This window comes from Pongo pygmaeus, chromosome 7 (assembly GCF_028885625.2).
Source record: "Pongo pygmaeus isolate AG05252 chromosome 7, NHGRI_mPonPyg2-v2.0_pri, whole genome shotgun sequence".
NCBI lineage: Eukaryota > Metazoa > Chordata > Mammalia > Primates > Hominidae > Pongo > Pongo pygmaeus.
In genome coordinates, this window is record NC_072380.2 from 106,626,116 (window position 1) to 106,651,149 (window position 25,034).

Here is a 25,034-nt window from a genome sequence, read left to right on the forward strand (position 1 = left end):
CCCCTCCTCAGGTCCTTCTCCTTCCATGGAGAAGGATTGACCTTCCTGATTGGCAAGATCAGGGAAGAGACTGAGCATGTGCAATCAGGTCTCCTTACTTGTTCACTGGAGCAAGGCTGCCTACAGGATGGGGCATTACTTTCCTTTTCCTCTTCCTTCAAGTGGCACAAGGCTTGCAGTTGCTCTCTGCATGAATAATATGGCAATCCTAGTGGACAGCCCTCCAACAGCTTTCCCTCTCAGAGGATGGATCATAATTGGTCTAAATCGGTCAAGGTAAGCTCATCTCCTATGTCAGGGATTGATCTAAATATGGGTATTTGATCTCGTTGTGGTCAATAAGATGCAAAAGAATGAAAGCTCCTGGGAAAGAATTTCCTCATAAATAAAAAGAAATCCCTCCTCTGTCAACCCACCTCTTCCTGTCTCCCAAATCTATGGTCTGAGAACTTTTGAGGTTTATCACTCCTTTAAACCTCAACTTATATGGAGGTGGGGATCATATCTGATATATTTACCACTGCACACTCAGTATCTAGCATAGTGCCTGGCTTATAGGTGGCATTTAAAAATTATATTGATTGGTTAAATACAGAATGTGATTACTTCCAGCTAGAGTGATTGAGAAGGCTTGATATAGTGATATTAAGATGAGCCTTTAATGTAATAATACTCATAACATTAATGAGAATAATAAGAAACTGAAATGTAGAAACTTTGATTAACTTGCCCAAGGTCCCACAGCTAGAAAATAGTAAAGCTCTCCTTGAAGAGGTCCTTCACATCCCTTGTAAGTTGGATTCCTAGGTATTTTATTCTCTTTGAAGCAATTGTGAATGGGAGTTCACTCATGATTTGGCTCTTTGTTTATCTGTTATTGGTGTATAAGAATGCTTGTGATTTTTGCACATTGATTTTGTATCCTGAGACTTTGCTGAAGTTGCTTATCAGCTTAAGGAGATTTTGGGCTGAGATGATGGGATTTTCTAAGTACACAATCATGTCATCTGCAAACAGGGACAATTTGACTTCCTCTTTTCCTAATTGAATACCCTTGATTTCCTTCTCCTGCCTGATTGCCCTGGCCAGAACTTCCAACACTATGTTGAATAGGAGTGGTGAGAGAGGGCATCCTTGTCTTGTGCCCATTTTCAAAGGGAATGCTTCCAGTTTTTGCCCATTCAGTATGATATTGGCTGTGGGTTTGTCATAGATAGCTCTTATTATTTTGAGATACATCCCATCAATACCTAATTTATTGAGAGTTTTTAGCATGAAGGGTTGTTGAATTTTGTCAAAGGCCTTTTCTGCATCTATTGAGATAATCATGTGGTTTTTGTCTTTGGTTCTGTTTATATGCTGGATTACATTTATTGATTTGCGTATGTTGAACCAGCCTTGCATCCCAGGGATGAAGCCCACTTGATCATGGTGGATAAGCTTTTTGATGTGCTGCTGGATTCGGTTTGCCAGTATTTTATTGAGGATTTTTGCATCGATGTTCATTAAGGATGCTGGTCTAAAATTCTCTTTTTTGGTTGTGTCTCTGGCTGGCTTTGGTATCAGGATGATGCTGGCTTCATAAAATGAGTTATGGAGGATTCCCTCTTTTGCTACTGATTGGAATAGTTTCAGAAGGAATGGTACCAGCTCCTCTTTGTACCTCTGGTAGAATTCGGCTGTGAATCCATCTGGTCTTGGACTTTTTTTGGTTGGTAAGCTATTGATTATTGCCTCAATTTCAGAGCCTGTTATTGGTCTATTCAGAGATTCAACTTCTTCCTGGTTTACTCTTGGGAGGATGTATGTGTCGAGGAATTTATCCATTTCTTCTAGATTTTCTAGTTTATTTGCGTAGAGGTGTTTATAGTATTCTCTGACGGTAGTTTGTATTTCTGTGGGTTAGGTGGTGATATCCCCTTTATCATTTTTTATTGCATCTACAAACCACTGCTCAATGAAATAAAAGAGGATACAAACAAATGGAAGAACATTCCATGCTTATGGGTAGGAAGAATCAATATCGTGAAAATGGCCATACTGCCCAAGTTAATTTACAGATTCAATGCCATCCCCATCAAGCTACCAATGACTTTCTTCACAGAATTGGAAAAAACTACTTTAAAGTTCATTTGGAACCAAAAAAGAGCCCACATCACCAAGTCAATCCTAAGCCAAAAGAACAAAGCTGGAGGCATCACGCTACCTGACTTCAAACTATACTACAAGGCTACAGTAACCAAAATAGCATGGTACTGGTACCAAAACAGAGATATAGACCAATGGAAGAGAACAGAGCCCTCAGAAATAATGCCGCATATCTACAACTATCTGATCTTTGACAAACCTGACAAAAACAAGCAATGGGGAAAGGATTCCCTATTTAATAAATGGTGCTGGGAAAACTGGCTAGCCATATGTAGAAAGCTGAAACTGGATCCCTTCCTTACACCTTATACAAAAATTAATTCAAGATGGATTAAAGACTTAAATGTTAGACCTAAAACCATAAAAATCCTAGAAGAAAACCTAGGCAATACCATTCAGGACGTAGGCATGAGCAAGGACTTCATGTCTAAAACACCAAAAGCAATGGCCACAAAAGCCAAAAATGACAAATGGGATCTAATTAAACTAAAGAGCTTCTGCACAGCAAAAGAAAATACCATCAGAGTGAACAGGCAACCTACAGAATGGGAGAAAATTTTTGCAACCTACTCATCTGACAAAGGGCTAATATCCAAAATCTACAATGAACTCCAACAAATTTACAAGAAAAAAACAACCCCATCAAAAGGTGGGCAAAGGATATGAACAGACACTTCTCAAAAGAAGACATGTATGCAGCCAAAAAACACATGAAAAAGTGCTCATCATCGCTGGCCATCAGAGAAATGCAAATCAAAACCACAATGAGATACCATCTCACACCAGTTAGAATAGCTATCATTAAGAAGTCAGGAAACAACAGGTGCTGGAGAGAATGTGGAGAAATAGGAACACTTTTACACTGTTGGTGGGACTGTAAACTAGTTCAACCCTTGTGGAAGTCAGTGTGGCGATTCCTCAGGGATTTAGAACTAGAAATACCATTTGACCCAGCCATCCCATTACTGGGTATATACCCAAAGGATTATAAATCATGCTGCTATAAAGACACATGCACACGTATGTTTATAGCGGCATTATTCACAATAGCAAAGACTTGGAACCAACCTAAATGTCCAACAACAATAGACTGGATTAAGAAAATGTGGCACATATACACCATGGAATACTACGCAGCCATAAAAAATGATGAGTTCATGTCCTTTGTAGGAACATGGACGAAACTGGAAACCATCATTCTCAGCAAACTATTGCAAGGACAAAAAACCAAACACCGCATGTTCTCAATTCCACTCATAGGTAGGAATTGAACAATGAGAACACATGGACACAGGAAGGGGAACATCACACATTGGGGACTGTTGTGGGGTGGGCAGAAGGGGGAGGGATAGCATTAGAAGATATACCTAGTGCTAAATGACGAGTTAATGGGTGCAGCACACCAACATGGCACATGTATACATATGTAACAAACCTGCACATTGTGTACATGTACCCTAAAACTTAAAGTATAATAATAAAATAAAATAAAATTAAAAACATAAACACATGGAGAGCACACCAAAAAAAAAAAAAAGAAAAAAAGAAAATGGTAAAGCTGAAGATTTGAACCCCAACTTCTGATTCCAGAGAACATGGACTTAATCCAGTAGGCCACTGGGAACCATAAATTCAACAATTCAACTCAACAAACATGTAAAATACCTATTATATGGCAGGCTGTAGGAATACAAATAAATGACAGTCCCTGTACAAGATGGTCAGGAAGAAAACCAAGTAATTAACAATATTAATAGCTGCCCATTATTGAGCCAGGTATTTTGTCAACCGATTTACATGTATCATGTCATTTAATATTTTCAACAATCCTATGTGGTCATTATTAACCCTATCCTCATTTTGCAAATTAGGGAACTGAGGCAGAGATATTAAGTAACTTATCCAGGATCACACAGCCCAGTGACAGAACTGTGACTTGTATCCAAGCAATTGTACTTCAGAGTAGCAGCCATTATATACCCAAAACCATCACTGTAAAGTGACATGACAGACCCTATCACAGAAGTGTGTAATGGTGGAGGCAGCAAAGGAGTTGGGGTGATAAACTGTGCTTGAGTGGACCAGAGAAAACTTTACAAAATAATTTTCAGCCATCCACATGTTTTGAAGTATGGAGAGAAATTGGCAGGGGAGTTTCTTCATGTGTTCATGTTTTGTTGGGGGAGGGCGTGTGTATTTGTGTGTGCACATGTCGGGGAGGGCGTGTGTATTTGTGTGTGCACATGTTGGGGGAGGGCGTGTGTATTTGTGTGTGCACATGTGGGGGGAGGGCATGTGTATTTGTGTGTGCACATGTGGAGGGAGGGCGTGTGTATTTGTGTGTGCACATGTGTGGGGAGGGTGTATTTGTGTGTGCACATGTCGGGGGAGGGCGTGTGTATTAGTGTGTTCCATGCATGTGCACACACCAACATGTGGACAGGATATACATATGCAAAAATAGCATCTGGAAAGCCTATCTGAGATGGCTGGAGAACAATGTAGCTGTGGGGAAAATGCAAGATAAGATAGAGCCAGAAAGGTAGTCATGGGTCCTCAAAAAAATTCTGAGCGGTGAAAGAAAAGGCCAATGCTCTGTTTACTCCTCTGCCAGGAACTCAAAGTTCCAGCAGGAGCTCAGATGACAAGAGGTAAGGAGAAACTTATCAAGGTCCAGAAGCAAACAAGGAGAAGCCAGCTCCTCAGCCTTGACGTCTGAATGGGTGCAGAAGCCATGACATGCGGGTACACATCCAAGGGCCAGGAGGTATCCACAGTTTCTATAAGGGAGCAGCTCCATAAAATGGAGCTAAGAGGCTCACACGAGGCCCGCTGGCTGCGCCCCCCAAACCCCATCCCCCACCAGGGGGAACCTGAGATCTGCCAGGACCAGCCAGAGCACCTGAGAAAGATGTGCCCGTGCACAGCGCCACCAGCTGGCTCAGGGAGGCGTTTCCTGCCCAAACACCCACTTTCTATTCCCCTCTTCCACTTTCTCCTCCCACACCCCTTCTCTCCTCTCTACTTCTTTGTCCTGGATCTATGTTATTTTTCTGAGCACCCAATACACAGCAAATATGGTTTGTGCTCAGCCAAGGGATTGCCATCTATACTCAATGTGAAACATCACGGTTGGATGGGGAACAGATGTTCCTGCCCATTAAAATTTATATGAAAACTATAAACGTTCCTCTGACAAATGAAATAAGTAGAAACCTCTGAGAAATTGTAAAGTTATCACCCTTGGGAAATTCAGCAGGAGTGATGCATGACCCAGTGGCAACAGTGCTTGCCATTTTTCTTTCTAAATTAAAACACAATCTGGGTAGAGAAAAGCAAGCCCCTTGCAAATGACACATAGAACCAATATCCTTGGCTATGTTTCTCACACTAGGGAATTCTCTCCTTGGGTTAAGAAATTGCATAGCAAAAATACCATAATCATAATTATTACCCTAAAGAATTTTATTAGGCATCCATCCATTTGTATGCTTAGATTATATAATTTAATATGTGGTTTGGTGTCAGGTTTTACGTTGTTTTTTGTACCTTCAAATTGCCAATGAGAAAAACTATGTATTCAGTCCTTCACTGCATGAATTTTGAAGAGCCCATTAGGTATTGGGCCAGATGCTAGGCTGTCTCTGGGATGCACAACTTAAAACAACACAATCCTTGCCCTTAATAAAATCATAATCACTGAACCCACATTCAGTACTAAAATGTCTGTTCACCTCAAAGACCAAGCCCTGTCATCACACATGGACAAGATCATAGTGAGACTTCAACTAGGGAAAGAGGAACCACTGAGCCTGAGTAAAAGGGCATGCAGTTCTCCCAATCCTAATGTACCAAACGTGCTCCTGCCCTCCAAGGACACAAAGATGTGTATAAAGCAAAGGGTAACCAGAAGAGAAAACAGCAGAAGTATTCTCAAATAGCAATTGGTATTTGGTGATTAAAAATCTAACTCCATTAGTTCCTTTACCCATTATTATGGGATGATTTCGTTAGTATGTCAGATTCTCCAAGTACATTTGTTTGTTAGTCCTTTCTAGATTGCGAGAAACTGAGACATTCTCAGCTATAGACTTATTGTAAGAGAAGCAAGAAACTATGTTGACCGCTGCCCTGCTGAGTTTCATGGAAAACTCAAATTTCATACAGATTACCACACAATTTCTACTTTCTCACTGAGAATCTTCATTGCAAAAATTGGAAACTGTTTCAAGTCACTTTTTTTTTTTTTTTTTTTTTTTTTTGAGACAGGGTCTTATTCTGTTGCCTAGGCTGGAGTGTAATGGCGCCATCACAGTTCAGTTCACTGCAGCCTCGACCTCCAGAGCTCAGGTGATCCTCCCATTTCATTCTCCTGAGTAGCTGGGACCACAGGCACACCACCACACCCAGCTAATTTTTGGATTTTTTTGTAGAGATGAGGTTTCGCCACGTTGCCCAGGCTGGTCTCAAACCCCTGGGCTCAAGCACTCCTCCCACCTCGGCTGCCTGAAGTGCTGGGATTACAGGCGTGAGCCACCATGCCTGGCCAATTTTTTAAAATACTGGTGGATATTATTAAAATGCAGATATCTTGAGGCCCTAAGGGACTTCTTCGAGGGGTCAGAGACAGGAAATAGAAATCTATCAGAAGCCAAGACTCACACACTGTCTCACGCCCTCTTTCCACATGGCCTCTCGATGTCTGCTTCTTGCCACATATGTTTCTCTTCTCTCCACACACGTTTCTCTTCTCTCCACACACTAGCTTTGCTTCTTCTCACCCCATAGCTCTAGTCCCTTTGTTCCAGCCACAGGCAGGGACAGACAGTCTCGCAGACCCAATTCCAAAGTCCCAGGAAAGAGCATCTGATTGGCTAAGCTTGGATGAAACAGTCAACCTTGGTCCAATCAACTGAAGCCTGGAAGGCAGAGCCTGGAACTGTAGCACAAATATGGCTGCCACACAGAATCCTTGAGTGTGAAAGGAGGAGGCTCTCTAAAGAAAGGGATTGCTGTGAACTGAGCAAAGGCCACAAAAGGTGTCTGCTAATCTTTGGCAATTCTGTCATCTCCCCTCAGAGGGCTTCCCTTGCTCCCTGTCCCGGGGCTCTGCTTTATGGTGACCCAGATACTGGTAGTCTCTACTTGCTAAGTTTCTCCCCTCTCTTATTCCCTGTCTCATGACTTCTTCTTACCTATAGTTGCTATTATTTCACGCCTTCTACTTACTGCCTGTCTCCATGTCTCTTGACTTCTGTGCCACTTGACTGACAGCATCTCTCTGAGTTAACAGAATTATTTCTCCCAAAAAGTAGATTGGGTTGGACGGGCCTGTCAACCTCAACTGACCTGTAGCTCTCTTTGGGTCAGTCATCAATCGATCTGTGGTCCCATCAGCTATGGCCAGGGTAGTGGGGTTACCAGGGTATAGAATAGAGATGGAGGGTAAAAAAATAAACAAACCATCTGCTTCTGCTTTTCCCAGAAAAGAGCCATGGGTCTGGCAGTTTTCCTGTGAGCTTCTAATACATTACAAAAGACCTGTCATGTCTCCAAATACTCTCTCGACATATTAATAAAATAAGTTCCTTAGGAATCTCTATGCTTTTTAAATTCTCAAACAATAACTAGTTTAGCATTTCATATACATTTAATACAATTAATACATTTAATAAAATAAAATTACTACTGTACTACTCAGTGTACTATTGTAACCTCAGCTGGTATTTTACTAAACCTTAATAAACCTTGTCCTTCTCAAATACCTACTTCCAAGAGTCTTAAAGTAAAATAGGGCAAGCAATTAATAGATTAAAGGAAAAAACTCCTACACATGACAAAATCGTTGACTGCTACATAACTCCTTGGTGACTAAGGCCTTACAATCCTGGTGGTAATATTGTGGTTCTTTTTGTAAAATCCTCTGTAAATTACTTATTTAAGCAACTATAACAAGCAGTATACAAGTATCTGCTCTCTGTCCTGCTCTTCACTGAGAAATATGAGCTAATTAATATGAAATGTTACAATGCCTCAATTCTCACTATAAATTAAGGAGAAATGTAACACACAAAGTAAGAGGAAAGAATATATCACTGAGAACCAATGGGAGTTTTAGAAAAAGACAGATACATTATGTTACACATAAGATCCTAAATATTTTAATCTCCTAGATACAAGCCCAGCTTCCAATTCATTTATGAACTAAAACATCCAGTAACTAGTGAGCACATCTCTATACTGAAGATGCAGATCCTCTGCTGCATAAAGTTCTTTCACCCAAGAATAGTCACATACCCATCCTTGCTGCCAGCCTAGATGGGGCTTCTCAGCTAGGGAAAACTTCATTAGGGGTATGATGAGTTTTATCTAATTGATAGCCACAGATGGGCAATCTTTCTGTCATGCCACTCAATAAAGATGTCCTTTTAGGCTCATTTACAAAACTGAAATGTAAAATATTATTTTAAATGGTAGGGGAGCACAAAGGCATTGTCTAGCTTTGTACAACTCTTTCCATAAGGAGGGACGTGGGTGAGAATTACCCTCATGGTCAGGATACCCAGGTTCAGAAGACAGGAGGAGAAGTAACCTGTCTAAGAAGAGCTATATCCCTGCTTCTTGAAATGAATTCAAATCTGGTGTAGATGGCCTGTCCCTGCCACAGGTCCCTCTTTCACATCTTGTGGTATAAAACAGCTCTTGCCAAGTAGAAGTCCAACATAAAACCAACAGTGATTTCTCTTAAGACACCAGATCTAAAATGGAATAAACTCTTATTACAAAGTTCAAAAGTAGCACATGATATCCAGAATATCTGGGCTACAAGGATAAAAAACCAAAATAGAATATGCAAATGTGAGAAACACAATAAGTTTAATTACTGCAAATGTAAATATAGAATTCCTAGGTAAATCTTTTAGAATGAAAAAGCCATGAAAATATGTTGATTAGACATGAGCCCCTCGATAGCAGTTGTATATTGCGGTGATACTAAACCATACCAAAACTTCGTAGCTTAAAAACAACAATAATTTATTAGTTCATGATACTATGTGTCATCAGCATGGGCTAGAGGCAGATGGGTGCTTCTCATCTGGGCTTATTTATGTGGCAACTATCAGATAGCAGCCTAGCAGGGACTAGAAGATGCAAAATAGCCTTGCTCATCTGACTGGCTGTTAGTTGGGCCTCTCTCTCCATGTGGTCTCTCATCTCCAACAAGATCAGCCTTGGTTCTTCCCATGGCAGCTACTGCTGGTCTCTCATCTCCAACCAGATTAGCCTTGGTTCTTCCCATGGCAGCAGTAGCATTCCAAGAGAACAAGACTGGAAGCTGCAAGGCCTGAACTCCCACAGCTAAAACTCCTATAATGTGTAACTTCCTTCATTCTATTGGACAAAGCAAGTCACAAGGTCAGCTCACATTCAAAATGCGAAATAGACTTCACCTATTGATGGGAAGAGAGGCAAAGTCATATTGCTCATAGCATCCAATACAAGGAAAGGAGGAATCTATGGCCATTTATTGCAATCTATAGAAGCAAAGAAACACATCCTAATGAGCTCTATTCTCCCTAGCACCTAATATAAGGTTTGGTACACATGGACAATATTTTAAGTCTGTTGTTAAATGAATACATAAGTCTTTAGAAATATAGTTAATCCATTGCTGATAAGAGAAATTTCCAAATTAAAACTGCCAGTGCTTTTTTAAAATTAGGGTATTAATCTTTATCAACTCTAGTCTTATGCCACTATCCTTACCCTTTCTCTTACATTGGCATGAAAATTTGTTTTCTCCAAATAACTAAGCTAAGATGAGGCTAATTTTGACATCTCCTTGAAAATTTGTGCTAGTTCTCTAATCTAGCTTCTATTATCATCAAAATAACATGGGCCATACCAGATATAATTGTATAATCTGCTTATAAATATAACCCCAATGTTCTGTCCCACAACATCCAAAAGCATACACAACCACAATCCATCATGGCAGGAATGCAGGCTTATTCATAGCTCATCACAAACAAACTGGGGGCCCATTTCAAAGTCTACCTAGGAAGGGCACCCAGAAATGTCCACCTTTTAAGTTCTCCTTTTTTTCTTTTCCATCCGCAGGCCCTTCTCTTTTCATGAATGGTAGCATGTTTGCTGCTGAGTAGTTTTGTCGGCCTGTTTCCTACCTGTAGAATTTGGGGAGGTGGAGGAGGTCTGATAGCCTTCCTTCATTACATACTCTGTCCCTTTCAGGCTCAGTTGGCAGTCTTTCTTGTGGTATAAAATTATTAAAAACCTTGTGAGTCCTCTGTGTATGTCACAGGAATTCATTCCATTAGGCAAGAGTCTTGTCCACAGATATTTGCTAGATAATTTATTTCTATTTTTGCTTTTGCTGAGATGGCTGAGGGACAATGCCCTTAAGCTTCTTAGATGCTCTCTGGTTTGATTAAGATATCTGTGTGCCACACCCTTCAAGGAGGCTTTTGTGTGACTGAATGCTCTCATCTTTTGATCTTTCTGAGATAATATCAAAAGGTAGTGATGGAGGATTTTTCTTGGCTCCTCTGCTCCACTCGCAGCAGGAGTGTCCTGTCTACTCGGCCCGCCATGCTGAACCCCTTGTGGGAGGGAGCACATGAGTGAGTGAGTGCGAGATCCGGTCAGCTGCTCCAGGCGCCGGCAGAAGCAAGCTCCATGGAGGGCTCATGGTGGTACCCAGGTGGGGGTGCCTGTGACCCTGAAGCCCCAGGGTGGGTGTTACAGTGCTCTTTTAGTTCCGCCGTCCACAGGCAGCAGTGTGTTAGCAGCTCAGTTGACCCCTTGTAGTGGCACTTGGGTGAGGGTGCCCATGACCCCAAGACCCCAGAGTGTGTTACAGTGTTCTTTTAGTTCTGCTGTCTGCGGACAGTGGTGTGTTAGCAGTTCAGTTGTCCCTTTTCCTTGTTGCTTAGGGCAGCTGCCCTCCGCCAGAGAGGGCAAAGGGCCAGTGTAACGCCCTTTCTGGGTACCCACACTCAGTGGGTCCCAAGCTCTTGTCCAGCATCCAGGAATAACGAGGTTGCTCAGACAATTGAAGGGCAGATAATTTTATTACGCATTAAAAACGGCTCTCAGCAGAGAGGGGAGCTGGAGACGAGGCAAGATGGGCAGGCTGTCTTACCCCAAAGTCCGGTTGTCTCTTCCATAGTCTGGCCACCTCTTCCCTGAAGTCCAGCCATCTCCCACACTACTGACTGAGTCTGGGGTCTTTATAGGCACAGGATGGGGGAAGGGCAGGCCTTAGGTAGTTTTGGAAAAGACAACATTTGACTGGTAAAAAGACATTATTCAGAAAGAACCAATCAGGAGAGAGCAGGCAAACAGGAATAGAAGTTCTCACTTTGGGCCATGGGTTTCAGGCTACTTTGGCTTGAAGGTGGGGTTTTGCTAGGGACCCGCCCGTGTCTGCCTAGAATTTCTCTGCCTCCTACCTGTATCGATTGTACAGCCACAGCCTCAGCTTTTTTTTTTTTTAAGAGGATGCTTTCATAACAAGAGATCTTTCCATTTTAGCATCTTTTGCAATCTGAATAAGCTAAGCATTTTCCAAAACACGAAGTCTTGGATCTTTTTTTTTTTTTAAGATGTTACCTTGCTCCTCTTGCATTTGACTGTGAGCAGCAAGAAGATCCAGGCCATACCTTTAACACTTTGCCTGGAAACCTCCTCACCTTGATATCCAAGCTCATCATTTATAAATTTTGCTTTCCACATAAGTGCAAGTCATAATTCTGCTAAGTGTATGAGGATCCACTTTCCTCCAGTTTCCAATAACATGTTTCTCATTTCCTTCTGAATTCTCACCAGAATTGTCCTTAAAATTTAGATTTCTATTAATAGTCCATTCACAACCATTTAGATATTCTCTAAGATGATTCTTCTGAGCCCTCCCCAGCAAAGACTTTTCTAGAGCCCATAGGCACTTTTCTTAGAGCCCATAGGCAATTGTAAGGGTTGCTTCAATAGTGCTGACCCCTCTGAACAATAGCTTTCATTTATATATAGTTTGCAAAGTGCTTTTTAAAATATTATCTTTATGACATCCAGGTGAGGAAAACGAGGCAGTCTTCCTAGCCCCATTTATCACATGATGAAACCAAGGCTCAGAGACCTTTCAAAGGTAAGTGACAAGGAAAGGCCTAAAACCTTAGGTCTTCTGGGTTTTACTTTTAAAGCACTGTTCCAAGCTCCCTCCCTTCCCTAAAGATAAAATCTTATTCTGCTGGTAGATTAGCAGAATAGAGAGAACTTAAGCATTTGAAAATTGAACAGATCTTCATTTTAGTTTCTTTTGAGGGAAGGGAGTTTTCCATAAAATTTAGCATCCAGACAAGCACAAAAGTCAAGGGAGAAGATGAATGAGGCGAGGTCTGTCAGCAGTGAGCTCAGTCCAGTTGGCAGAGGATATCTGAGATACTTTGGCACCTTGTGCCTGGATCTATAAAGCGCCCACTGATAAAACCTAAGCTTAGTTTTAAATAAACAGTAAGTCTTCCTTCCATCTTGAGCAAGAAAAAGCTAGATATGCCAGGGGCTTCCCATCTAACTTTCCACAAATCTGGACTATTTTCCCAGAACAAAGAAGCCCTTAAAATCAACCATCCATGGAAACATTCAAAGAAACCAAGAGATTAATCTATCTACAGAGGCCTCTGGTCCGAGACGGCAGAGTCAACAGGCCTTGACCTCCACTCCTTCCTAAAATCACATTGACATGCCAGTAAAGAAAAGAATAAATCACATAAAAGAAGCCTTCAGCAAGTCAGAAATTTGGCAGATTTCTGGGAATAAAGAGAGAAGATGAGATTGCACTGGCAGATAAAACAGAGAGGAAGCAGCAACAGCTCAGAATGTACACCACAGAAAGCTGTAGCTAAGGCTGGAGCCATTTTGAGGGCTCTGAGTTCAAAGTCAGCAGGAATAGAGCAGGAGTGGGAAGAGAAGCAGAAATCAGGAGGATGAATGGAAGGCCTGCTGCTGGAACAGAGAGGCGAGTCAGGCTGCATCTCCACCTTTATATCTGGAGAACTGTCATCAGGAGGATGACACCTGGGAAGAAACAAAAACTATGCTTGCTAGACAGAGTAAAAACTCTTCTTGGGGAGGACCACATTTGTTGGTTCATGTGCTGGCCCCTGCAATGGGCACCCATCGTTTGGCCTGCCTTGCATCTCCCTTTCTTTTAGAACTCCACGTTTGCTTTGGGGAACCACTTATCTTGCACTGCCTACAGTTTGGTCAATTAAGAAACTGTGAGCCAAGGTGCCTTCCTCTCTTGGCTAAGGGGAAGCTCCCTGACCCAAGAGAGGCCAATCAGATCATCTCTCAAACAGACTGACACAAACACTGAAAGCAGCTCAAGTTTTTTCACCTTCCAATAGAGATGTTTCACCTTCATGGAGATGTTGCCTAGAAGTAAATCCCCAGTGATGTTCTGATTTCTGTGGACCCTGGCTCCTAACCTGCCCTGAATCTGGTTCTTCTACTTTACCCCTGACTTTGTATACTACCCCATATCTTCCCCGTAAGTTTCCCTTGCATCCAAAGAACCATAACTGATACGTAAACCCAGAGTAGAGCCCTTATTGTATAGCATTTCCTTCCTTGCCATCTACCCTATAGCAAAGGCTGCCAGTCCACACCCACTAGTTCTGGGCTAACTATGAGAGCTTCCATTCAAAGATGCCACAGACCCATGCAATAGTGGAAACCAATGGCACAAAATAGAGAGGCCTAGATAATCAAACTAAATATCTGTCGTCAAAGGAAACAGCTAATTAAGTGATGAGAAGACAACTTAAAAATAATTCTAATTGGTATACTTAAAGAGATTTGAGACAATTATGCCTAAAAAACCTACGGTAGGTAAAAAAAGGAACAATAAAAAATATGATAACCAAATATTTTTAAATTATTAGAAAGCTACCAAAAAAAGTCAAGGAGATCTCCTAGAATATATAGCAAAACCCAAAGAAATGAAAAATAAAAGCAAAATGTTAAGAGTCATATAGAGGACTTATCCAGTAGTAGCCCCCATATGAATTTCAGAAAGAGAAAATAGAGAAAATACAAGGGAGAAAAATAAGAAATAAATAACAGAAGAAAATTTCCCAGAGCTAAAGAAAGATATGTGCTTTATAGATTACAAGGGCTTAGCAAGTACAGAGCAGAGAAACAAAAAAGACCCATTCAAGGATACATCATTGAAACTTCTGAATACCACGGACAAAGGGAAGATCTATTTGTCCTTAGATTTTAAAAAATGAAGATTAACTATAAAAGAATAAAAATTAGATTGGTGTCACATGAATAAGCAACAATGTATGTTGAAAAATACTCTCAAAGTTCTAAGAAAAAATTTATTTTGAACCTAATATTCTGTAAATAGCCAAAATCTCAATGACGTATGAGGTGAAAATGATGAAATTGTCTCACAAGAGCTCAAAAAAATGACCTCCCACACAATCTTTTTGGAAAATAAATGCCTTTAAAAGTATCCAGCAAGTCAAAAGAAAATGTGGAATCCAAGAAAAAAGAAAAGCATGGACTCTAATACACAGGGGACCCAATCAAGTAGCTCAATGTAAAAAAAAAATAAAATAAAATAAAATTTTTTTAAAAGCCTGGGATAACAGTTGTACAGCGCTTAGGAAGTAATCAATCTAAATTAAAACAATAAATCAGAGAACTCAGAGAATAAGTCTTTAAGAAGTGAAATGACATTAATAAATTAAGCAGCTGGATGCTTTTGGTGATAATATGAAGTTATGTGCTTCTTTTGTACACAGTAAAAATTAAAAAAAGACAAATAGAAACCCTATTTGGTGAGAAGCATACAAAGATAAGGAAACTACAACCAAATTCAGAATGAAGCCAAAGTGCAGTATGACTTTGAGCCACTGAGAATGAAAAGAAAAGGTAATTCATTTGACCCTGATGCTTGGAACATTTTACTTTGTGTAGTTCAGTTCTGTGGTATATGACTACATTTCTTTCCAACTGCATGTTCTACACAAAATAATATTTACATGATTCATGTTATTGTAAATTTTTTATTGCTGTTCCATTTTTATTGTAAAGTAAAATAAAGATACAAGAGAGGCACAAACCAAACATATAATTTAATGAATTACTATTAGGAGAGCATCCATTTAACTACTGCTCAGCTCCAGGAAGAGAACTTTGCTACCCACCCAGAATCCCCTCCATTTTCACTATCCCAGTCTCAACCCTCCTGGGTTTTACACTAATCATTTCCTTGGATATTTTATCACCCAAGTATGCATCCTTAGCTATTAGAGTTTAATCTCAATCATTTTAAAAATTTGATATTCTTAAGGCTTTTTTAATGTATAGGTTTCCCCTCTATCCCTCTTTTTTTCTTACATTTTATGTATTGAAAAATACGTAGTCTGGACACTGCTGAGTGCATACTTAACAGTGCAGTTCAGCATGTTCATCTTCTCTGTATTCCTAAAAATGGGCATCTAGATTCAGAGCTGGGATTGGACTTAGGTTCTATTCTTCTCACAGGATAATAGGTGGTAATATGTTCCTTTTTTTTCTTTTTGTTGTTAAGTTTTGCTGTTGTTTCAGTTTTATTGACATAAAATTTATATCCTATACAATTCAACCACTTAATGTGTGCAATTCAGTGGCTTATAGTATATTCATAGGTGATAAAAATGTAGTAAAATTAGCTGTAGTATTGAGTCAATTTTACAATATTTTAATCAACTCGAAAAGAAACCCCATGCCGTCTAGCCATCATCCTTTTAAATCCATAGTCCTCCCCATCAGCTTTAGGCAACCACTAATCTACTTTCTGCCTCTACTTAATTGCCTATTCTGGACATTTCATATAAATGGAATTATATAATATTTGGTTTCTGTGACTGGCTTCTTTCTTCAACAATGTTTTCAAGGTGGTTATATATTGTTTCATTAGGAGGCACAAAATGTCCAATCTTCACTCTTTTTTCATATTAAAGGATGTTGAAGCTCAATGTGTAGAGCTAACCAGGGATTGCAAAATGGTGATATTCTAATTTTATCATTTATTTCACATTTATCAGCCTAAATATTTACCTAAAGAGTATTTCCACTCTTTTACAATATTGTTTTCCAGTAGTAAAGTTCAAATGGAAAAGGCAGGATAAATGCTTGATTCTTTCCCATTCTTCACAAGTTTTCAAGATAATCTCATCCTCTAGAGGTGATCAATTACATTTAAATATATACATCTATATAAATTTAAGAGTCATGGATTTAAACATATTTGATAGATTTTTATTGATTCCAACTATCATTCTTTTTCAAGCTCAATTTATACTATCTTTGGCCAGTGGGACTCCAAGGAAACCAAGGAAGGACACCAAGTCACACAGAAAGACGCAGTAACTTGCCCTAGTTCACAGAGCTAAAGATTAGATTTAAATAAGGAGGTCTGTCACCAAAGCCCTATGCTTAGCTACTATGTCATTATACCACTGCTCCAATTCAAAAATATAGTAAAAGGACACATCTCATTGATCAAAGCATGAAAAAGACAAAATATTTAAGAATTATACAAGAAATGTTCAGTCCTACATGAAGAAAACTTTGAATCTCTGTGTAGAAATATAAGACTCAAATAAATGGAATTATATACTTAAACAGGGCAAATGAATAATATAAAAATATCAAGTCAATTATCTCCAAATTTTTACTTAAATTACCTCTGATTTATTCAATTATCTCTGAATTTAATCTGATCTCAATTTTCAAAAAAACAGGATTATTAGGAGGACTAGACACATTGCTTCTAAAGGAAAAATGTATGGGTGGTATCTGGGATATAAACACGCAAGATAAGCCATGAAAAAATATTTAAAAGAATGGCCACAGTAGGGTGGGGAGCATTACACTGTCACATATTTTAAAATAATATAAAACTACAGTTATTGAAACACTTTGGGATGTGCACAGGAAGAGAAAGACATATCAATGCAAATACGATTCAGATACACATAGGAATTTTATATATGATAGAGATAGCATTTTAAAACAATGGGAGAAGGTAGATGATTCAACAAGGAAAGTTGGGACCATTGGTCATCTGGAAGAAACAAAGCTCGACCCTCTTCTTTCCTTACAATAAAATAAATTCTAGGTAAATCAAAGATTTTAAAATGGGTTCAGCAATGACAGAAAGCAGCTCAGTGGTTGCCTGGGGCCAGGGGTGGGAGGCCGAGGAGCACGACCTCTTAGAGGTCATGGAAATACCTTGTATCTTGATTGGGTGGCTGTTACATTTGTCAAACTCATCAGATTGGACACTTAAAATCTGTGTATTTTATTATATATAAATTGTATCTCAATAAAGTTTGTTTTAAAATGGGTTCATAAAAGTTCTAGAGGAAAATCTAAGAAATTCTTAGAGTAAAAAAGGGAATATATACATATGTGTGTTTCTAATTATAAATAAATTTTATAGATGAATTTTTAATAAATGATTACAGTATCTGCCTTTAAGGAGGATACCAGGCTAAGCAGGAGAATTTCTTTTCATTTTGCTCCCTTTCATACTATTTATATGTTTTACTCTGTGCACTTATTACTTTTTCAATGACAAAAAAGTATTAACAAAAGGAAGCTCATAAATCAAATATTAAGTTCATTTTTTAAGTTATAATAGTACTCAACAGAAAATCTAATAAGTTTTCTGTAATAACATAGAGGTGGAGAAGCAAAGGAGATGAAGGAGAATATAAATAATTAACATCTTATCTTTTATAATGAGGTGTCAGTTGGGAGTTAAAGTGGATATATAGAGAAATAGAAGAATATATACAGAAAAACAGGAAAAATTAAAAGGAATTGTTCTACTAAGGAAGCCAGAAGTAGGAAGGAGTAGTGTTGTATCATTTAAAAAATTACCTTAATGTAATTTTGGTAGCTTCCAAGAACTACCAGGCAAGCTATACCAGAGGTCATGGAACAGACTCACAGAGCAAACTAAAACAGCTTAAAACTCACAGCCAGAAGCAAGGAGCAGGGAATGGAGTAGGTTAACACCTTGGCTCTGCAGAGAGAAAGACAGGCATATAACCTTCCATGTGTGACCAGAGATCAGGTACTGCCTCCCTCTCTGCAGTATGGTTCATTTTCACTGATGGGGTAGCTATGAGGACCAGAACTGAGGTTGGAGGAAGGGGGCCCAACAGACAGAATTGTCTGGAGCTGACACACACTCTTGTTCAAATGGAGCAATGCAGGCACATGGATGGCTGGCCATGGCTGGATCTCACCACCCAGCCTGCTGACCAGAATTTTCTTGGCATTTCTACATCTAGCGCATCTGGGGCCAGAAAGGCAGCGTACTGGATGTTTCCAGTGGGTGTCACTTCTGTTTGTTCCATTCTTTTTACCATAAACTATGTCTTATGGGTTACGAACTTACAATCAATTGAACACATCTTACGAATTTTGCCTACATCTCACAATCTACTTGCTTACTTGGTATCTACATCTAACCCTTCTAAGTTTTATCTATTCTATTTGTTTTCTTTTTTATAGCAGAATTGAAAATTCTCAAATAATAGAGCAAATATACAAATATAAGTGGAAGACTTTCATTTTTCATCTTTTTTTCATTTTTAAAAAATTTTTCTGGGTACACAGTAGCTGTATGTATTTATGGGCTACATGAGATGTATTGTCGTTTTTTATCTTATTACCCTTTAAAAATAAAGTTATAATATGCTAGAGGGCGCACCACCGGCCCGTCTCGCCCGCGGCGCCGGGGAGATGGAGCACGAGCGCACGTGTTAGGACCCGAAAGATGGTGAACTATGCCTGGGCAGGGCGAAGCCAGAGGAAACTCTGGTGGAGGTCCGTAGCGGTCCTGACGTGCAAATCGGTCGTCCGACCTGGGTATAGGGGCGAAAGACTAATCGAACCATCTAGTAGCTGGTTCCCTCCGAAGTTTCCCTCAGGATAGCTGGCGCTCTCACAGACCCGACCGACCGCAGTTTTATCCGGTAAAGCGAATGATTAGAGGTCTTGGGGCCGAAACGGGATTAAGAAAATGTGGCACATATACACCATGGAATACTATGCAGCCATAAAAAATGATGAGTTCACGTCCTTTGTAGGGACATGGATGAAATTGGAAATCATCATTCTCAGTAAACTATCGCAAGAACAAAAAACCAAACACCGCATATTCTCACTCATAGGTGGGAATTGAACAATGAGAACACATGGACACAGGAAGGGGAACATCACACTCTGGGGACTGTTGTGGGGTGGGGGGACGGGGGAGGGATAGCATTGGGAGATATACCTAATGCTAGATGACGAGTTGGTGGGTGCAGGGCACCAGCATGGCACATGTATACATATGTAACTTACCTGCACATTGCGCACATGTACCATAGAGCCTAAAGTATAATAATAATAATAAAAGAAAAAAAAAAAAAGAAATACTCTTAAAATACTAATAAGTTAAAAGTGAAAATGAAAAACTGTCTACACCTATATCCATGCATGATTGTAAAAGTGTATCCTTTATTAATAGTTTTATATGTAAGTATTAATGTATTCTTTTGTGCTCTAAACATTTCGTAGCTGAGAGTTTTCATTGTATAAATCACCAAGTAGACCATGAGCAGGGAATACAGGGCAGCAGCTAAGACTTCAGTCCTTGAGACCAGATACATATGGGCTTGAATCTTGGCTGTGTAACCCAGGCAAGTTACTAAAAGTCTGTACCCAGTTTTCCCATCTGTAAGGTGGAAAAAATAAGTACTACTTCCTAGGGTGACTGTGAGAAGGAAATTAAATAAAACATATAAAATGCTTAGCACACCACCTGGAACACTATATAAGTTATCTCCTATTATCATCATTACACTGAGGGTGAGACCACAACTTATATTTCATGTCCCTACAAAGCGTTTAGTATTTAGTAGACTCAGTAAAATCTTAGTGAATTGAATCTGCTGTAGCTACTATAGAGAAAAAAAGGAGGCAGGGGCAGACCTAAGTAAAAACAGTCAAAATGTTTAAGGGAAAACAATTAAGGAAAATAATCCCAGCTAATATGAACCAGCTACTAAGACTTGCAAAATACCTAAGAATTTCCCAACAACTGGTCCCTTATGAAAAGTTTTTTGTTCCTTAGGAAGATGTATTTAATTACTTTGATTTTGGTCCCAGGTCTTAGCAACATTCTTCTGGCATTCCATGAGGCTCTAGGGCAGACAAGTTAAAACATAGCCCTCTAGAATTTTTGTTCTTCCCCCAAAGGAAATACAGCAGTGGCCGCTCACTATTATTCAGAGTTTTTTAAAGAAGAGATTGTTTAAGGAATAATTCTTGGCTTTGTAAACAACCCCCAAACAGTGGAAGCAGAGTCTGGCTTGTGTCTGGAGCCAGTTAAGTAAGGAATCAGCACTAAGACTGGGAGAATCCCTGGGGCGACTGGTCAACCTTTGCCTTCCAGAATGACCAACCTTTAACTCCTGGGAGAGACGGTTGTCTCTGTAAACCCAGACATTGACCAATCCAGACAAAAACATATGGGGCTTGAATTCAGGGGATGTAAATTCTAATCCTAGTTCAAGCACCCAAAGTGTCTGAGCATTTTCAATGAATCATTGTTCATTCATTCATTCATTCAATAATTGTTGTTCACCAAACATGCTAAGTACTGGAAATACAAAGATGAATAAAAATAGTTATCTGTAGATCATATGAACATGAGTGTACAGATAGATATAGATGGAGAGGAAGGCAGTATCTGATCCTGGGCCACACAGGGAAGGTTATATGCCTGTCTTTCTTTCTACAGACCCAAGGTGTTAATCTACTCCATTCCCTGCCTCTTGCTTCTGGCTGTAAGTTTTAACATATAATATAAGATGACAGCTTTTTCTAACATGCAAGAATTAAGTGGTACAAAAGATATTGTTATAGTCCATTCAGGCTGTTATAGCAAAATACCATAGATCAGGTGGTGAACAACATCAGGTGGTGAATGACAAATATTTCTCACAGTTCTGGAGGCTGGGAATTCCAAGATCAAGGCACTGGCAGGTTCAGTGTCTAGTAAGGGCTCACTTCCTGATTCATAGATGGCAACTTCTTGCTGTGTCCTCACATGGCGGAAGGTGGAAGGGGTCTCCCTGGGGCCTCTTTTATAAGGGCAGCATTTCATTCATGAGGATTCCGCCTTCATAATCTCATCAATTCCCAAAGCTCCAGCTCCTAATACCATCACATTGGAGATTATATTTCAATGTATGAAGAGGGAGAGGGGGTACAAAAACATTGAGACTACAGCAGATGTTTTAGGCTTTGCAATTCAAATGATTAAATGAAAATCAGAGAGAGAAAAAGAAGTTCTCTTTTCAGATCCCTTTCAAACCTGGCCAGGCACAGTGGCTCACTCCTGTAATCTCAGCACTTTGGAAGGCCATGGCAGGTGGATCACCTGAGGTCAGGAGTTCGAGATCAGCCTGGCAAACATGGCAAAACCCCATCTCTATTAAAAATACAAAAATTAGCTGGGCATGGTGGCACACGCCTGTGATCCCAGATGCTCGGGAGGCTGAGGCAAGAGAATCGCTAGAACTCAGGAGGCAGAGGCTGCAGTGAGCCAATATCATGCCACTGCACTCCAGCCTGGGTGACAGAGCAAGACTCCATCTCAAAAAAAAAAAAAAGGAAAGAAAGAAAGTGACAGTCAATTTTGCAATAATGAAGACACCATACTGCCTATAAAATGGGTGAAGATTGACCAATGTGTATGGGTATAGGGTAATAGGAACCTCAAGGGCTGCTTATAAAAGTATAATTTGGGTCAATATTTCTGTAGGGCCATTTGAAAATAAATCTCCAAAGCTTCAAAAAATGTTTATATCCTCTGGCCCAATATACATGCTTATAGGCATTTATCCCAAGGAAACAGAAACATACAAAAATATTTTTTAATGTATAAGAATGTTCATTAGAATGCTATTTCTAATGCTATAAAATTGGAAATAACCTAAATGCCCAACAATAGGGAATGATTAAATAAATTATAGTTTATTAATACAATGAAACAGGATGCAGCCATTTCTTCACGTACTTTTCTGCCTCTTCCAACCCCATTAAGGTACTCCAATTATAGTTATATTATAGATATATTATAGATCATGTGATATATTATAGATCATGTAATTCACTGATACGCAGTTTTTGTTTTTGTTTTTTTTCACTCTTTCTCTGTGTTTCCTAAAGGTGTTAATGCCCTTGCACTTCTAGCCTGCCTGGAACACAGGAAAAGTGAGCCTTGGCAGCCAAAGCGATTCCTTGGGCAAGCAGATGCAGTGCTTGCAGCTGGGAGTAAGGCAGGCATGAATGGAGATGGTGAGGGCCAGGGGGACACAGGCAGAGCACCACCAGCCACTCTTGTCTCCACTCCGCCCTTCCCTAGCTCCAGGTCCCACCTCAGCTTCTGCATCAACTTCACAGACAGTTGAGATTCCAAGTGCATCTCTACATCAAGGTAAGGAATCATGACCAGAAGGAGTTTGGGGCAGAGCCTCACAATGGTGAGTGCCTATTGTCTCAGCTTGTCAGGAGGCTGAAGCAAGAGGATCACGTGAGCCCAGGAGTTGGAGGCTGCACTGAGCTACGCTCATGCCACTGCACTCTAGCCTGGGTGACAAAACGAGATCCTGTCTCTTAAAAAACAAATAAAGAAAAAATAAAGAGTTTGGGGCAGGAAGGAATACATCTACAAACCCAGAAGAAGGAGAAGAAGGAGACATTCCTAAGGGTAAGCTACATTGTATAAACAAGCCTCACTGTCTTCCACTCCTGTTGAATGATCAGCCACCCGAGGGCTTTTTCATCTTTGTCACTGTCCATCCTATATTGGTCAGTGAAGCTCATCAGATTACATCCCAAACTGGACAGACAAAGACAACATCTAGGAACTGTTTGGACCTACAATCTAGAGTGGAGAAAGCTAAGAGCTGGACAAGGTACAGGCAGGCCACCATCCTGAGCCACACTTCAGGCAAACCAGTAGCCCAGACAAAGTAAAGTATTACAAACACCAGCTCTGTGCTAGGCCCTGGAGAGCTGAGGCTGCTTAAGTGCTTTCTACCGAAGCCCAGATATTTGTCTGGGAACAGAGAAACAGGCTGGTATAAAGTGGGAAAATCAGGACCATAGCTGGTCCACAAAACATGAGGCAGCTGGGCATGGCAGGGCTGAGGTGTGGGCTGCTGGTGCCCTTGTAGCCAAGTGCTCACGGTATGTCATCAGTACCTGCTGCTGAACTACATTAAAATTCATTCCTATATGATACCAAAGAAACCCTCCAGGCACCAATCTTGTCTCTCAGAGATTTTCATCATAATGCTCTTGTTTTAAATTTGAAGAAGTTCATGAGCTGGCCGTAATTTACTCCTTCTGCCTTCTCTCTCACTTCTCCTCACACAAGCTCTCCATGCTGGGCAAATCCATGTACACACTGATCTTCCACAAGGGCTTCCATTCCTGCCTCCCAATCATAACCTGCAAAGTTTCACCCCTCACCCAGTCTCTTTCCTTACTCTGACACCATCTGGCTCCCATATGCAAAAGTACACACACATCCATGCACACACCCCATTGTCAAGAACTATGAAAGGTCTGAGCTTTTGCCCTACTTACAAACTAACAACTTAGATTTTGCCCTACTTACAAACGAACATCCATTTCATGGATGCTGGCCAAAGACACAAGACTCCTTGGTCAGAAACAAAGGATTTTATTGTTCATGCCAGGCACAGCAAGCAGCATAAGTGTCACCATATTTGGCACTGGCTCCCCAAGCTCCAGTTCCCACCAGGCAATGTGAAGAGGGTCAGGTGACCCTTGCTCATGTGGTGGGGTTTCATTACAGGAGAGGACCTCAATGCTTAGGGAGCCTGAATCTTATACAGTGAGCAGTGAGCATGCCTGTCCCTTGTTCTGGAAGGAAATGCTATTGCTATCCTCCAAGACTGTTCAGTACACAAACATCTTTGAAAAGATAGTACTTAAGAAATAACAGCCAGTGCCCACTTATAAGACATGCAGAAATGCAGAGGCCCTTGGAGAGACATCTCCCAACCACCTCCAGAAGATAAAAGTAAAGACTGGAGTTGGACTCACTTCTGTTCAAATTCCAGATCCTCTCTCTCTAGCTGTGTGATTTTGGACATGTTTCTTAATTTCTCTGAACCCATTTTCTCATCTGTAATATAGGTATAATAGCATCCACCATAAAGTTGATGTAGATTGAAATATTCATACAATGCCTAGCAGAGTGCCTATGCCTTGCAAATGCTCACCACATGGCTGCCATCGTTATCAGTAGTAGCATCCAGCTGTCCAAATTCCACAAGTCTTTAAAGCCCTGCATGGTTTACCCACTTTGTGGAAACTGTTGCTTCCCTCCCCATGCCACCTACCAACCACAGAAAGCTCAGCCTCCTTGCTAAAGTCTCCTGCCTTTCCTCTGACAGTTCAGTGAGTTCCAACTGAGGATGGCTCTTGCTCTGTTGTTCTGTCTTGTCATTTCACCATAAATGTCTGTCATGTCTTCCTACCTGGAGTATTCCCTTCTGGAGGGCAGGATTCTGTCTTCTACCTCTCAGTATCACCATAGCATGCAGCATAAGACCTAGTACACACCCCACTAAACACTGACAGGGAGATTGCCCAGCCCAAGACAAGCAAGAAATAGTCATTCCTAGGCAACCAGGCCCCTCTCTGCTACACAAAAGAAGTGCATCTATAAAGAGCAGGACGGAGGCCATTCTCGGTAGCATGGAGGGTGA